Raw genomic sequence first — 13,867 nt, 5'->3', positions numbered from 1 at the left:
TTTAACCGACAACGAATTTGACCAACAACGCATTTGATCCACAACGACTTGAGACGACCACGGTATGATAATACACTGTACGATAATTGATAATACATATAATACATATGATAATACATACTGTGGTCGTCTCCAGTCATTGTGGATCAAATTCGTTGTCGGCCAAAGTTATTGTCGCTCAAATCTGAAGTCGGTGATTTCCATGGAACCCACATACCATATTCCCAGGATATTAAATAATGTTCAGCGTTTGTATAGATTTGATTGAAGCACGGATATTTTATCCGCGACAAAGGTCTTATTTCTTTAACCGGAGTATATGAGAGACCTCTTGACGGGGAGGGAATGACACGCGAGTGGTTGGCATATTTGCATGCGTGCGTCATATTAGAGCGTGAACCGTGCCCGCGTGAACGGCAGAACGGGTTCCCTTTCCGTCACTCGTTTCGATTCGATATGTCTGCAGTTCTGTAACGGGCTGGCGAAACTTACTTCACAGTTGGTTGTGACTCACAATTGATTATTATTGTTATTAATATTACGCAGGCCTCAATTTGCACAGTGCCGTTCCGTAGCACAGTTGCTTGAACGTTTCGTTGTGGAAAATGTTCCAAATTTTGCATCGTCTAATACGAGCTAACATCTTGACACTAAACGTACCGAACACCTAAAAGCGATTTTGTGTGTTTCATCAAAATTACTGGTACCAAGTAAATACAACGTAAGTCAACAAAACACGGAATAGCAAGTGGATCAAAATTAAATGTCGAGCTTCTCCCGACTCAGGATCAGCAAGGATTAACCCTTTGCACTCGAATGGCGAGTCTGAAGCGCCACTAAAAATTGCCATACCATTATTCAAAACAGTTTTAACATTATTTAAATTTGTCTGTATTCTATGAATTGTACAAAGCTCAACTATTATATAAGAAAACAGGTTCAATTTGATGTGCACAATGTAAAAAAGATTACATAGGACAAAAATGGTCTGGGTTGAAACAAATATCTTGATATTGGAATTCAAATTGCTTCGAGTGCAAAGGGTTAAGAGGCTGTTTTATAGTCTGACTTCCAAATTAAAATACATGTTACACCGTATAGCAAACAAATTACGGAAAAAATGAAAAATTGTCGTTGTCTATGTATATCTTTCGTACGTTATAATTAAATATAATGTTAGAAAAATGACTAGCAATCTGAAGGATCTCCATAACGAAGTTTCTATTTTTTTTCATTAATAATAATATGTCCTCATTGCGCGCGATAGGCGAAATTACAGCAAGATATGAAGGAACAGATGTAACGTAATTACATGTAAACGTTAGAAAAAGTTCGATCTTACGGGTGTAACGGGTATTACGGTCACAACCAATTTTCCACTTGCGTACACCCTCGTTCAGAAGTACATATCTCGTCCGTGCACTCACGGATTTGCAAATTTTGCGCAAAAGGTCTTCTAAATTTACGTACAATCTTGATATTATTCCCAGCTGATACAGCCAATTATTATCACATAATAAATACTTTAGACTATATTCATAAATTTCAAAATATGAATAAACAAAAATGTATGGATAGAATACTTCGAAAAGAAAACGACATACGGAGAAAGTAATAAGCACATTTTTTGTTACATTATTTGGTGGTAAGGATCGTAGAATTATTACTTTCATTGGAAGACAGCCATGCTGTTGCAGCATAACACACACAATTTATATGAATTTGCTAGGTGTCCCAGTACTTATGGACGGGAGTCTACATACTTCCTTGATTATGAATCATGCCAGACACGATGGTTAACGTGTTCTCCCTTTCAGAAATACAGAACGTGTGCCTACGAGCGTGCACGGGGAAGTGATAGAACGATAAGGTAATCAACCCTTGGCCAATAGGCTTCGGGGTCCATTTTCAGACATGCGAACTGTAACGAACTCTAAGTTACAGTTGTATCGTGGGGATCTGGTTTACGGTTAGAGTGATTTATTTCAAGCAACAATGCTACACACAACTGTCATACAGAATTTTAAACCGATGACGCAGTGAAATGTAAAGTTCAGCCCTGGGAACTATATGTATCCTTAATGTATCGTTTTTCTTCTAGTCTAATGTTAAACTAAATTTAGAAGTGTATTTCTGTATCGTACACCTACACAGTAAACTCGTATTTGCATGAATGCTCCGCTCGACTATACCATCAGCGAAAACCTGAACGTAAAAAGCGAACTGTGAATATTCTATGATGTTACCAATTAGTCCAGTCAATGAATGCTCATAAGGGGGGTGGTGTAGAGGGAAATGGAAGAAACACAATTTTTAATTCTGGGACTTTGTTTGGACTAGTTAACAGGTAAACATACTAAAAGTCCCTACTCCTAGGACGTGAGCGGGGTGCAGGGAGCACGTAGAAGGTCCCCTTTTTCGGTTTTCCGCTTATATCTCTGAAACTATGCCTCCTAGCGATAAGACTATTCTATGCAAAAGCTGTTGATTAAAGCTGACAAAATGTGCCACAAGATTGATACGATTCAGTTTTCCGCTATCTCGCATTGTTTCCGAGATATCCGCGCTCAAAGTTCATTAATTGCGCTGAAGAGTTAGCTAGTCAAATAAGGCATTTCTTTTTCACAATTAATGAACTTTGAGCGCGGATATCTCGAAAACTATGCGAGATAGCGAAAAACTCAATCTAATCAAACTTGTGGCACATTTTGTCAGCTTTAATTTTGTATAGAATGGTCTTATCGCTAGGACGCATAATTTCCAAGATATAAGCGGAAAACCGAAAAAGGGGACTTTCTACGTGCCCCTCCTGCAGCCCGCTCACTTCCTAGGATTGGGGACTTTTAATATGTTTGCCTCCTAACTAGTCCAAACAAAGACCCAAAGTTAAAAATTGTGTTCCTTCCATTTCTCTCTACAACTTTTCGTTGACTGGACTAAATTGGCCCGAACTATTTTCTTGAAAAATAGCTAAAATAAATTTGATTTCATGCATCAACTTATTGAGAATTGTGCCACCCCAATAACAATCCAATTTGATCAATGAGACTAATTCTTTTAGATACTACAAATCTCAATCAGAGTTGAGCAAAGATTTTTATTTTAATAACATTTTTACCCAACTCTGATCTCAATGAAATTCAATTAAACTCGCCATCGAGAATTATTTACGAATACTGTGAAAAAGTGCTACAAGGGATGAAGAGATATACGTGGAACCGGTGTTAAAGAAGGCTAAAAATGTTACGAGGAAAGCATATGTTTTGGACTGACAGGAATGGCGTTCGTCTCACGATCCACGAGCGCGAGAGTGATATATCTGTAACAGTTCGAAGAGCCATTTTTTTGAAAGGAAAATATTAACGACTGCCTCCCGCCTGTCGTCGTAATTAACTGCTAAAGATCAGCCGTCCGACAGTTGTGCAAACATATGAAAACTGTATTCGGATCTGTAAACGAGAAGCGCGCCTAAAAATATCCTGACGTGTACACGAAATTAGTGAGCGTTTTGTTCTCTTGTCATCTAATGCGAGTACTCGTGAAGGCTGACGACAGCTATGCGTATAGTACGACAGCATTTCCCTTTTTTATTCGTCTATTTTATTTCTAAAATAATTGACGGGAGCAAAAATCGAACAAAAATTTCTCTCCGATGTCGCCAATGAGTAATTATTTTATAATCTGTACGTACAATTTTGTTCTATATCTGATGCAGGTAACAAAGAAGAAAAACAGTTATTAGAATGGAAGTTTTTGATTTCATATTCCATAAACCCTAAAAAAATGTTTCCAGATAAAAATGATTGGGTGATTTCTGTCATTTAAACGAGGATCTTGTAACAATTTCATTAGATACTTTGACTAACTATAACAAGCCATAAAATCGTTTACATCTAGTAAAGTTTCCAAGTTGCACAATAAAGTAACAGAGGATAACCATTACCGTTTCGAAGGGGTTGTTTCGCCCTAAAGAGCCGGAAAGTAATAACAATAAAAAATTACTCGATACCGTTGTTCAGGAACTTAGTCGCTGATGCACGCCTATTACAAAATTCCGTAACAAGCAAAATTGACACCTGGCCTTGCGATATACCGAGGATGACCGCGCGATTATAATGTGGTCGATGGAACGCGATTATAATAGAGAGAATACTATTATGCAAATTTGTGTGACATCATTTTCATTTAAAATTAATCTCGTTCATGTGGCCAGTCGTGGTTGAAAACTCGTTCGTTTAACAGACTAATCTTTAAAGGAATTTATTTTTATTCTTTTCAATTTGCTGGCGTTTACGTGTCAATCTATTATTTTTGAGCGCCGCGAAATGATTTTAATCTCACGAAGGAATTTACAAATTTAATTGACATTAAGAGCTGCCACACCAGTCAAAATGGCAGGTTTCAGATTTCTTCTTTCCCAATTATTGGAATTATCTATGCAATCTCCATCGCAATTCAATGTTGGACAGCGAAATGAAAAACGGGGGACAGACGAGAATTACACTGTCCCACACCGTTCCCTAATTACTGTTGGGTCCTTCTTATAGAGTTTTTTGCGCTGATTCCGAATCTGTCCTTAATTTTTCTCCTATCCGCACAGTTTTTGAGGAACATGGCTTTGAAAAAAAACATATTTTTCAACTTTAAACAAATATTGTGATGTTATTATAACAGTAATTAGGGAACATAAAAAAAGTTGAAATTTGTTGGACAGTGTTATCATTTTCGCTAAAACAGTCTAAAACCAGTTTCACGGTACGTAGTCCCGTTTCCGGAGAGGAGCGTCGAAAAATCGACGAGGGCATGTAGGTCCGTCGTCTAATTACGAGTAAACAAGTCGGCTGATTACACAAACCGGCGAACGCGGCCGCTTGGAAAATTTCGCGCTTGTATTCTGGCGCAGGATACTGCGGCAATGTAAACGTAGCTTTCCGCAAACAATAGGAGGCCCATTATAATCGATGAATCCTTGCTGGCGATCGAGCAGTATACTTTTGTGCGGTAGAAGTTGTCCACCCTCGAGCGTTTACCACCCGCGCCCGCTGTCCCATTCTATTGTGAACCAGCGGGCTGCCCGACGCGTCACGCGTTTCCGGACTGTGGGGGGGGAGGGGGTCCGACACGTTCGAACCATTCCCATGTAAAACACTACCGCGGATATGCACGCCACCCGACGGCGTAATTTTACTTCGAGCCTAAAATACCACGGTATCTCGAATCTTCGGCTGACAACCGATGTCTGCGTTCGCGTAGCGATTAAGGGTTAAAGACCCTACAAATCGATCGAGAATATTCCTTTTTCGTAAATGGCTTCTAAAACATTTCGAAAATAGATTCTCCAAGTTACAGGCCGAAATTCAACTGCATATTAATATTACACGACTTCGCATATCTTAACACTAAATGTACCGAGCACTAAAAATAATTAACATCCAAGCACTATGACAACAATAAGATTGAATTTATTTCGTGAGTGAGAACTTCTTTAGGCGCACTGCGTAAACAATTGCTGGTCAATGAACGTGGCCGATCCGTCACGCTCCGAGGTGAAACGCTATTCGAGCGAGAAACAGACAGCTGTGCAATCGCCATAGAAGTTTTCACTTCGGTCGTGCTTCTACATATGTATACGTGTTTGAATAAAAATAGAATTGGAACCCACATATAATATTCGCCTCGATCTAATAAAAATGATATTTTGGCACGCATTTGCATAATTTCAGTTTTCATAAATATCTCGGAATTCGTAAACATTTCATTCGTTTATCATCGAATTTCCGTATAACTCCGAGTTGGATATTAATATCGAGACGTATTATTTCTCCGATGCTTTTCACGCTGCATTGACTTTCATATCAACATTTTCGTATCGAACTTTAATGCGAACCATTATGATACACGATAACAGATTAAAAACGTTCACAAAAATACAACTGAATTTGAGAAGGCACGCCGGAAGCGTATTGTTTGATAGAATCGATACGATATGTGTTAATCCGTTCTACACGGTAAAACTCTGTTTTCCATATTTTAGTAAATAACTCGACGAGATGTCGACTGAACGTGGTTTATCAAAATGTGTGATTTCTGTAACTGTGTTCGGTTTTTACAGTTGAACGTAATTATTTGAAGCAGCAAATCCTATGAAATTGAATTCAACGTCCGCTGAGGTATCAGTTAACCACTGTTACTCGCTAGAAAAGGAGAAAGATTATCCGACGGGAAATACGAAAAAGAAACCGTCATTGAATAGCGATTAGCCTTGTTCTGCAATGTATGAGAAGATTAAAAGGTTTATCTGGCTAGGAAATTTCAAAGTTCCCTTCACTTCTTCATCTCCACTTGCAAATGTAAATTAACGATCTCAGTAGACTGCGGATTTTATGCATTTATAACAAAAATAGACACGTATATTTTAAAGCAGTGAACATATTAAAAATATTTAAGGACATGAATGTATTAGTTTCAACTTAATACGATGATTAAAAGAAGGAGACAATTTTTATTTGGCTCCTGTGTCCTGCAATCGATACGAACATTTTTTATTTTGCATAAAGATCCGCAGTCTAACGATCAGCATTGAAATGATTAACTATAAGAAAGCGCCCGACATTCTAAATGAAAATTAACTAAAATTTCACTTGATGTTAATTGCAACAACATGGCCAAATTTGTGTGCAATGAACAAGTCTAACATTCCAAGATCTGTCTTTTTATTGCATTGCAACAATAAGCTGAATTTCGAACAAATTCATAGCACCGAATAGTTTGATGTTTCAATATAATTATGTAAATCGTGACGCGCATTCGCAATCACTCTCCACAAAATTACGAGTTGCGCCACCGTCGCAACGAACTATATTTTCATCAGGTTGTCACGTTTCGCTCGTATCCATCAGTTTTCATTTCCGTTTGTCGTCGTTATAATTGAAATAAATTCATCTTTTGGAACAAATGTGTCCTTTTTGTATGCATTCGAAGGTGTATTCACCTTACCCATGACCTCTGCTCATTCCCCAGTCCGCCCAGCTGCGACAGCACCTTCTTACGTTTCGCAAAGTGCAGACCGCAAATCTGGATGCCTCTGCTATTGTGTCACCGTCTCGGGTTACGGTTCAATGAAATCTTTTCACGCTGCTGCGACTGTTGCTGCACCGACTGTCTAACTTTTGCAATTTGCGCGACACTCTATCGCCTTGTTCAGTACTAACCCTGCAACTCTAAGCGGCTGCCGCCAAAGGTCACGTTCAAACGTCCAATATTTTACGAAACGCGTCATGCGCAACAACATACAAGTACATCATTGAATCATATACAACAAGAGAGTTTCAACATGTAGCTCGCGAGCCACACGCGGCTCTTTCCCCAATTAGGTAATACTTGCCGCAATATTAGACTTCATCGTTGCCCTAGAACAGTGCTGGCCACATTTATCTCAATTCAGACAAAACCGTCCCCACCGTTGCGCTCACTGTTCCCTTCCAGTAAGCACCGTTACGGTGGGGCAACGAAGACTGAAGACACGTAACACTAGCGGACGCGACGAAGCACAGTGGTCCAAACGGCCGATTTAGGAGTGCAAAAGTCAAAAAATCAAACATGGAGTAGCCACTACTATTTCTTACATCATCATACATGTCTGTAGAAGTTAAAATCGATAATTTTACTTCTAATCTAATCAATTATTTTTAAGCGTGGCAAACCTTGAACGTAACTATGTTTCTTCTATCGATCGTATTTGCTGTTAATAAATTTTTAAATGTTTTCGGCGCAACACGATTCGATCGTTTATTTGACAATATCGTTTGTTTGACAATTAGCAAAATTGCTTTATAATTCGTAATAAACGATCGAACCGTTGCGCCGAAAACATTTAAAAATTTATTAACTTGAACGTAACAGTATGAAAAGTAGCATCGAAATAAAGGACATCCTTTTCACCTATAATTTATTGTTTAGAACGTTACTATCGATTCTAATTATAATAGCCGTGTTCAAAAGCATTAAGAAGATATAAAAATAAAATGAAAGAATTTTTCGGAAATGTTTAAATTATGTTTTTCAAGGAAGTATTAAGAAATTTATTTTTTTAGTTTGTTGTAGGAAATACTAATAATATTCGCCCGTATTCGCGTTAATTTTTGCATGAATATTAGGAGTGGAATATGTAGTGTATGGTTTCATCAAATTTATTTGCAGAAAATTGCAGATTAGCAAGTTATTTTATTTTTTCTGGTATAGTTATTCAGTTTGCTTCAGGAAATACTAATGACACTCACACGTATTCGCGTTATATTTTGCATGAATATCAGGAATGGAATATGTAGTTTATTAAAAAATTTTATTATCATATAAAAACTGCTATTAATTTTTTAACTTAACTTTAAAATTAAATTTTTATAAAAACTTCATTTAGATAATAATTGTTTTAGTAATAATTATAATGATTATTATTAGATAAGTATTGTAAGTATTGTTTCCTTTTTACATTTATTATTATTGTTTTTGTTGTAAATTTCATTTCTGGAAATTATACTTTTGTAAAATAAAAATTGTGTACAAGTTTCTCTTTCCTGTCGTTGTGAATTAAAACTGGCATTCTAAATTAAAATATGTACGTGTTGCTTCCTCTGCGATATTTTAAGCAAGAAAAATATTTCAATAAACTTACGGAATTCTATTAGCCTTCTTCATACTTGCTTAATGTGTATGTAATACATGTAACACAGAATTATCGATATTATTAGTAGTGTTTTTAGACGTTTGCACTCCTAAGTCGGCCGTTTGGACCAATGTGCGAATCGCGCTCTGCACGGAAGTAACGCTGGTGGGGGAAAGGAGCGTTTGAGGGGCCCCAACCGTGTCCAGCACAGCCCTAGAACTTCGCCCCTGTTCCTGTCCAATACGGAAGAAGGAAAAGGTTTGACTAATGGTGGGGATTGGGGACCTTGCGGTTCTGGGAAGGGAACAAGTTGGAACTCCGTGACATATAACATATAAGTATATGAATTTGATACTTCCAAAAAGAGCGAAACAGTGCTCGAAACGGAGTTCCACGGTGGATTCGGTTCGCGAGAGTAATCGAGCTGCCACGAGGTGCATAATGACGCAGGTCTTATGGTTGCGGAAATGCAAGCGGTTCAAGATACGGCACGGTTGACAGAAAGAGGAGGACATGGACCAATTCTCGCTAACTGTGCAACTCGGGTGACGACTTATCGTGACGTTGATTCGTGTCCCTGATTTTTACGAACAGGTACTATGTATATTCTTGTGCACCAAATTAGTTTCTGTGTGTATACTAAATGAGCACCATTCGGGATACGATTCGTCCGGGAGTAATTTTCTGACGATTGTATTTGCGTCATGCGAATAATTGCGGGTCGACATGCAATTCGTTTGCGGCGATTTACAAGGATTGTGCAATCCAATCGGCATGCAGAAGTTACCCCAAGCGAGAAAATTGTTCGAACTATCGGAAACACGAATGATCGAAACACGAATTTGCAGAAAAGAGACTGAGAATACATAGCTGTTTAAGATCAGCGGGTGTACTCGGATAACTGTTTAAATGTTCGCTTTCGATTTTGCGACAAGACAAATATACTTATTTGAGCGACTTGGAAACGATTCGGGTAATTGCCTTCTTAATTGACTCGATATAAAGTTGATTTCAGTTAATTTATTTAAGTTGGTTTTAGTCTAATGTTCCTCCCGTAATCCAAGTGTAATTAAAGCTCTCTGCTGAAACATCTTTTCAGAAACTAACTAGCAATGGTACAACAATCCACGTTGCATTCAGACATCTGAAGATGACACTGTTTTGAGAATATCGCAAGAAGTGTTTAGACTGTAGTTAGGGAAAAATCACTATTAGATGAAACGTTCCCCAGTCTGTTGAAGGGGTTGAGCGAAACTAATACCACTCGTGTTTACCAAACTCAAGGGGTTTAGGGTCTGACGAGTTCTAATACCAAATGTAAATCCGTTGAAAGCACTTGTTATAATGGATCGGATGGTGATTTTAATCCCTCGACGAGGGGTAGGTACCCTTATTAAATGAAAACTGGCGAGAGTGCTGTGACGAATTTCAACTTCAAATCTACCACGGGTTGAAACCCGCTAAACGTCATCTCTGCCCTTTAATCAATACTTTTAAAGATAACTGGAGGGGTTTCGTACCTTTGATAAATCTTAAAACACTGATTCGTCAGTAATTGTATGTTCTGTCGGTACTTGTCGAATTATTTATTCGAGCATCTTTTTATTCTTTAGTAAGAAAAGAAGCAGAAAATGTTTCTTTCAATTAGCTTTAAAAGCAACAATTTTTCTCTTGTCGAGTTTTTCCTTCGTTTCTTTCACTGTTCTGGCGGCATAGCTTCGGGAATATGGCTGCCACGTCCTTCTATGTTCATATATTTGGCTGAAATTTTCAGCGAACGATATTTAAATACCACAAAATAATATAAAAGAAAAACGAAAATCCCTTCCGCATAAGAAGTTTAAATAATCAGCATATTACGGCAACGTCCACGGCATTGCACAACGTCGCGTCGCGTCGCGTCGCGTCGCGTCGGTGCAGAAAGAAACCAAGAATCGGTGGTACGACTGTACGAGTGGTAGATAGGTCTCGAATAACGATGTTCGAGTCGCACGATGGCCGGTACAGAGTGAAGTACAGTTAGGAGCGTTTATGGAACAAAAAGATCGGCGAGTCCCGGCTAATCTAAAAGGCCTTTTAAACGCCTCGGCTGTGGCGGTGATAAGAAGTTCTCTCTCTTTCTCTCTTTCTCTGAACGCGGTTACGCCGCGAGGTAGAAACTGGTTCCCGAAGCAGAACGATAGAACCCACGTATCTGTAACTGTGACTCACTAAATATAGAATTTATACGTAGACAAGCCGCACGCAGACACGGCCGTCCCCGCTTTGATGTCGGCCAACGGTGATTTACATATTCGAGGAATTGTAAATATTAAATGGCAGCGGATAGCGGGCAGTGTGTGAAAACGGATAACCAGGGCCGTCGCGAGAGACAAAGAGGAATGGTAATATTTACGCGAGGGTGGCAACAGTTGAGGCCCGTGTATACCGCGACACGTAAATGTAAATCCTTTCGTCCGTGGGTCTACATAAATATTTCCCGTCTAAAAGATTAAGACCGTGCGATGCAACCCGGATGGCTAGGCCCGTACCGGTTACACGGGCTACGCGTAACCGCCATGAGGAATTAGGGGGTTACACGCGTCCCTTCAATGATCACGTACCCGATTCGTGCCGCGAATCATGCATTCCCTATGTACGATATGCGAGCCGTACGACAGAGCCCTCCTGGCCAGTCGAAAAATGTTCAAATTCGAACCGACGTGTTATTAACACTATTTCTACAGCGGTTTTATGTAAACCTACTTGGACTTACAATTAGTTCTTTTTATTTAGAATGACTCCCTTGTCACTGGTACCACCAGTTTACCGTTCATTCTGTATATCCAAAGAAATAGATTTATCGAATAACTCTCCTTTCGTGCATCTTCGCAGTCTAATTAATTTTTACATAAAATGTTAAAAGGTATCGTTTAGTAGAAACTCGAAAGAAACACCGCTAATCTCGGATCATCTATTTTATCATTGATTATAAGGATACCTGTGTGGGAAATCAATGAGTAAATTTCTTCATACAAGCATGTATCGCAATCAAGCATAAATTCAATCTTTTTCAATTTTTAAAAGGCAATAGGTATACAGGGTGTATCACTCACTTTTAATGCTCGGTTGTGTTAGAGAAAAGTAGCCAAATAATGAATAGGTACCATTATATTTTTCGCACTCTTACATCTGTAACATTGTAAAACATTATGGGTATTGTACTGACAGTAACTTCTTCACATGTGTATTAAATGAAATTCGATGTGTGACCAAAGGTGCCATTTATGTAGTTTGTAACGTATCATTTGTATATCTAAGCTTAACAATGAATTTTCGTACGATACTCGAAACAATTGATCACAATTTATTGCTAATATTTGCTGGTGATATTGAACAATATTTTACAAATAGTGTATATTGTACATCTTGTACAAAATGTACCTAAGCAAAGTAAACCCCGCTATTGAGATTTCAATTGCAACACAGAAACATTTATAGTTAAAAACCTAGCACACGTCATTCAGATATAATAAAATTTGGTACACTCTGAACATCACGAAAATTCATTATCTTGCAGGATAAATAATTGTGTCGCGACTAAATGACGCGAAGTTAATCAATTATCAGTTATCAAAGTAAAGACCGGTTCAGGGAAAGTGTTGCAAGCAGGTAGGAATTGCATACGCGTATCCGTCACCAGTGACCAGATTGTAGCAAGTGGAAGAGCAGAGTATAGCGAGGTATGTTGTACTGTGAGAACAGGTTGCAGAGTGTGGATGGCGATGCTGTCTTAGAGCTCCGATGGCTAACCACCGGGAGGGTGCAATTTATACCGGAGTGAGTTGTGCACGCCGCTGCACCGCGGGCCCGCGATTTATGCATCCATACCTCCGAAAAATTTCCCTCGGCGGGCAATAAACCATCGTCTCGGTACCTTGCGGCAACGCATTGCGGTCGATTAACGCAAACACACGTTTATAGTCATTGAATAAACACAGAGAGTTTATGGACCCCGATAACTTACAATTTGATCCGGCCAATTTGTGCAAATATGAACGCCGAAGTTGCCGGAACGTGAACAGAATTATTATCGTCCCTATGAGATTCTTCGAGAACGGTCGCCTTTATACACTATGATCGCCGTCACGTGATCAACGCTAGACGTAGCGAGCAATAAAACTAACAGGCACATGTTGCCTTACAAAAATTACAAGACTTAATTCATTTAGATTTTGCGCCGTTAATAACTCTAATAAAGATATTTATTAAATCATGTCAATAATTGTAAAACCGGTCATTTGACTGGTCGTGGTCGGTTTAGTGTTAAATATTTGCTGGTGCTTTTATTACGCTTGTAAAAAGATTTTATTATAATTAATGTCGATTATCTACGAAAGGATTTTCCATGGTTTTCGTTAATAACTCCTTAACGAAGACGTGGAAAGGAAAAGGTTACTTCGAATGAACTCGGAAATCGTCTCTTTCAAGAGAATGCAACGTTTTCGGGACACCCTGTACAGAAGTGGAACTTGAAATCTGAATTCTAAGGTTCGGAAGAAAAGCAATGTGAACGTCGAGTTTTCTTGCCTCCTAAAATTTCATCAATTCGAAATCGCTGGTCCCGCGAAAAAGTTCTCGAACGTCGCGGGCAAAGAAGCGAAGCGAAGGAAAATCCGAACGACGACACGCGAAGCTCGTTAGACGGCCAAGTAGAAAGAGCAAACCATTAGAGAAACTCGGGTCTTCCTTACGGAAGACGGGTTAACCTCCTACGGACAAGAGATCTAGCAGATCGGGTTTAAAAGTGTAGGTGCGCCCGACTCGACGTTCTCAAGGCTCGGGGAATGCAAAAGGGTGAAAAAGAAGATGACCGAGGGTTCGCAGGGCAACAGCCAAGCTCCATGAGGCAGAGAAGAAGAAGAACAGGAGGAAGAAAGCTAAGAAGAACAAGACTGAGATGAAAGCGAAGAAAAAGAAGGAGAGGGGAGAGCAGAACGAAGAAAAAGAAGACCATGATCGTTCTGTAGCGATATACGGGAGTCGAGAGCGACTGGCGAACCTTCGGATACAGTCGCCTACATTCGCGTAGGTGTCTTCTAAACGGAGGTTTGATCGTACGCCGTTAAACATTCTCCTGTCAATTATCACAAAATGCCTCTTTATTATACCTATCTCCACACACACACACACAGTTTATGCTTAAATTCTCGAGTAACTCGACAC

General features: G+C 39.1%; 1 protein-coding gene across 4 annotated transcripts in view; it reads right to left on the bottom strand.

Annotated features, from left to right (window-relative positions):
* Brat (tripartite motif-containing protein brain tumor) overlaps window positions 1-13,867 on the bottom strand; it is a 232,070-nt gene that overhangs the window by 89,920 nt on the left and 128,283 nt on the right. Inside the window, exon 2 of one of the 4 annotated variants that reach the window (XM_076424665.1) lies at window positions 11,758-11,833. The exons of the other annotated variants lie outside the window; for them this stretch is intronic. The gene's annotated coding sequence lies outside the window, so the exon portion shown is untranslated. The remainder of the gene's footprint in view (window positions 1-11,757; window positions 11,834-13,867) is intronic. 4 annotated transcript variants of the gene reach the window in all.

Source organism: Lasioglossum baleicum, chromosome 1 (genome assembly GCF_051020765.1).
Source record: "Lasioglossum baleicum chromosome 1, iyLasBale1, whole genome shotgun sequence".
In the NCBI taxonomy this organism is placed as follows: domain Eukaryota; kingdom Metazoa; phylum Arthropoda; class Insecta; order Hymenoptera; family Halictidae; genus Lasioglossum; species Lasioglossum baleicum.
The sequence above is the reverse complement of the archived record's forward strand: the minus strand, read 5'-3'. Positions and strand labels throughout refer to the sequence as shown.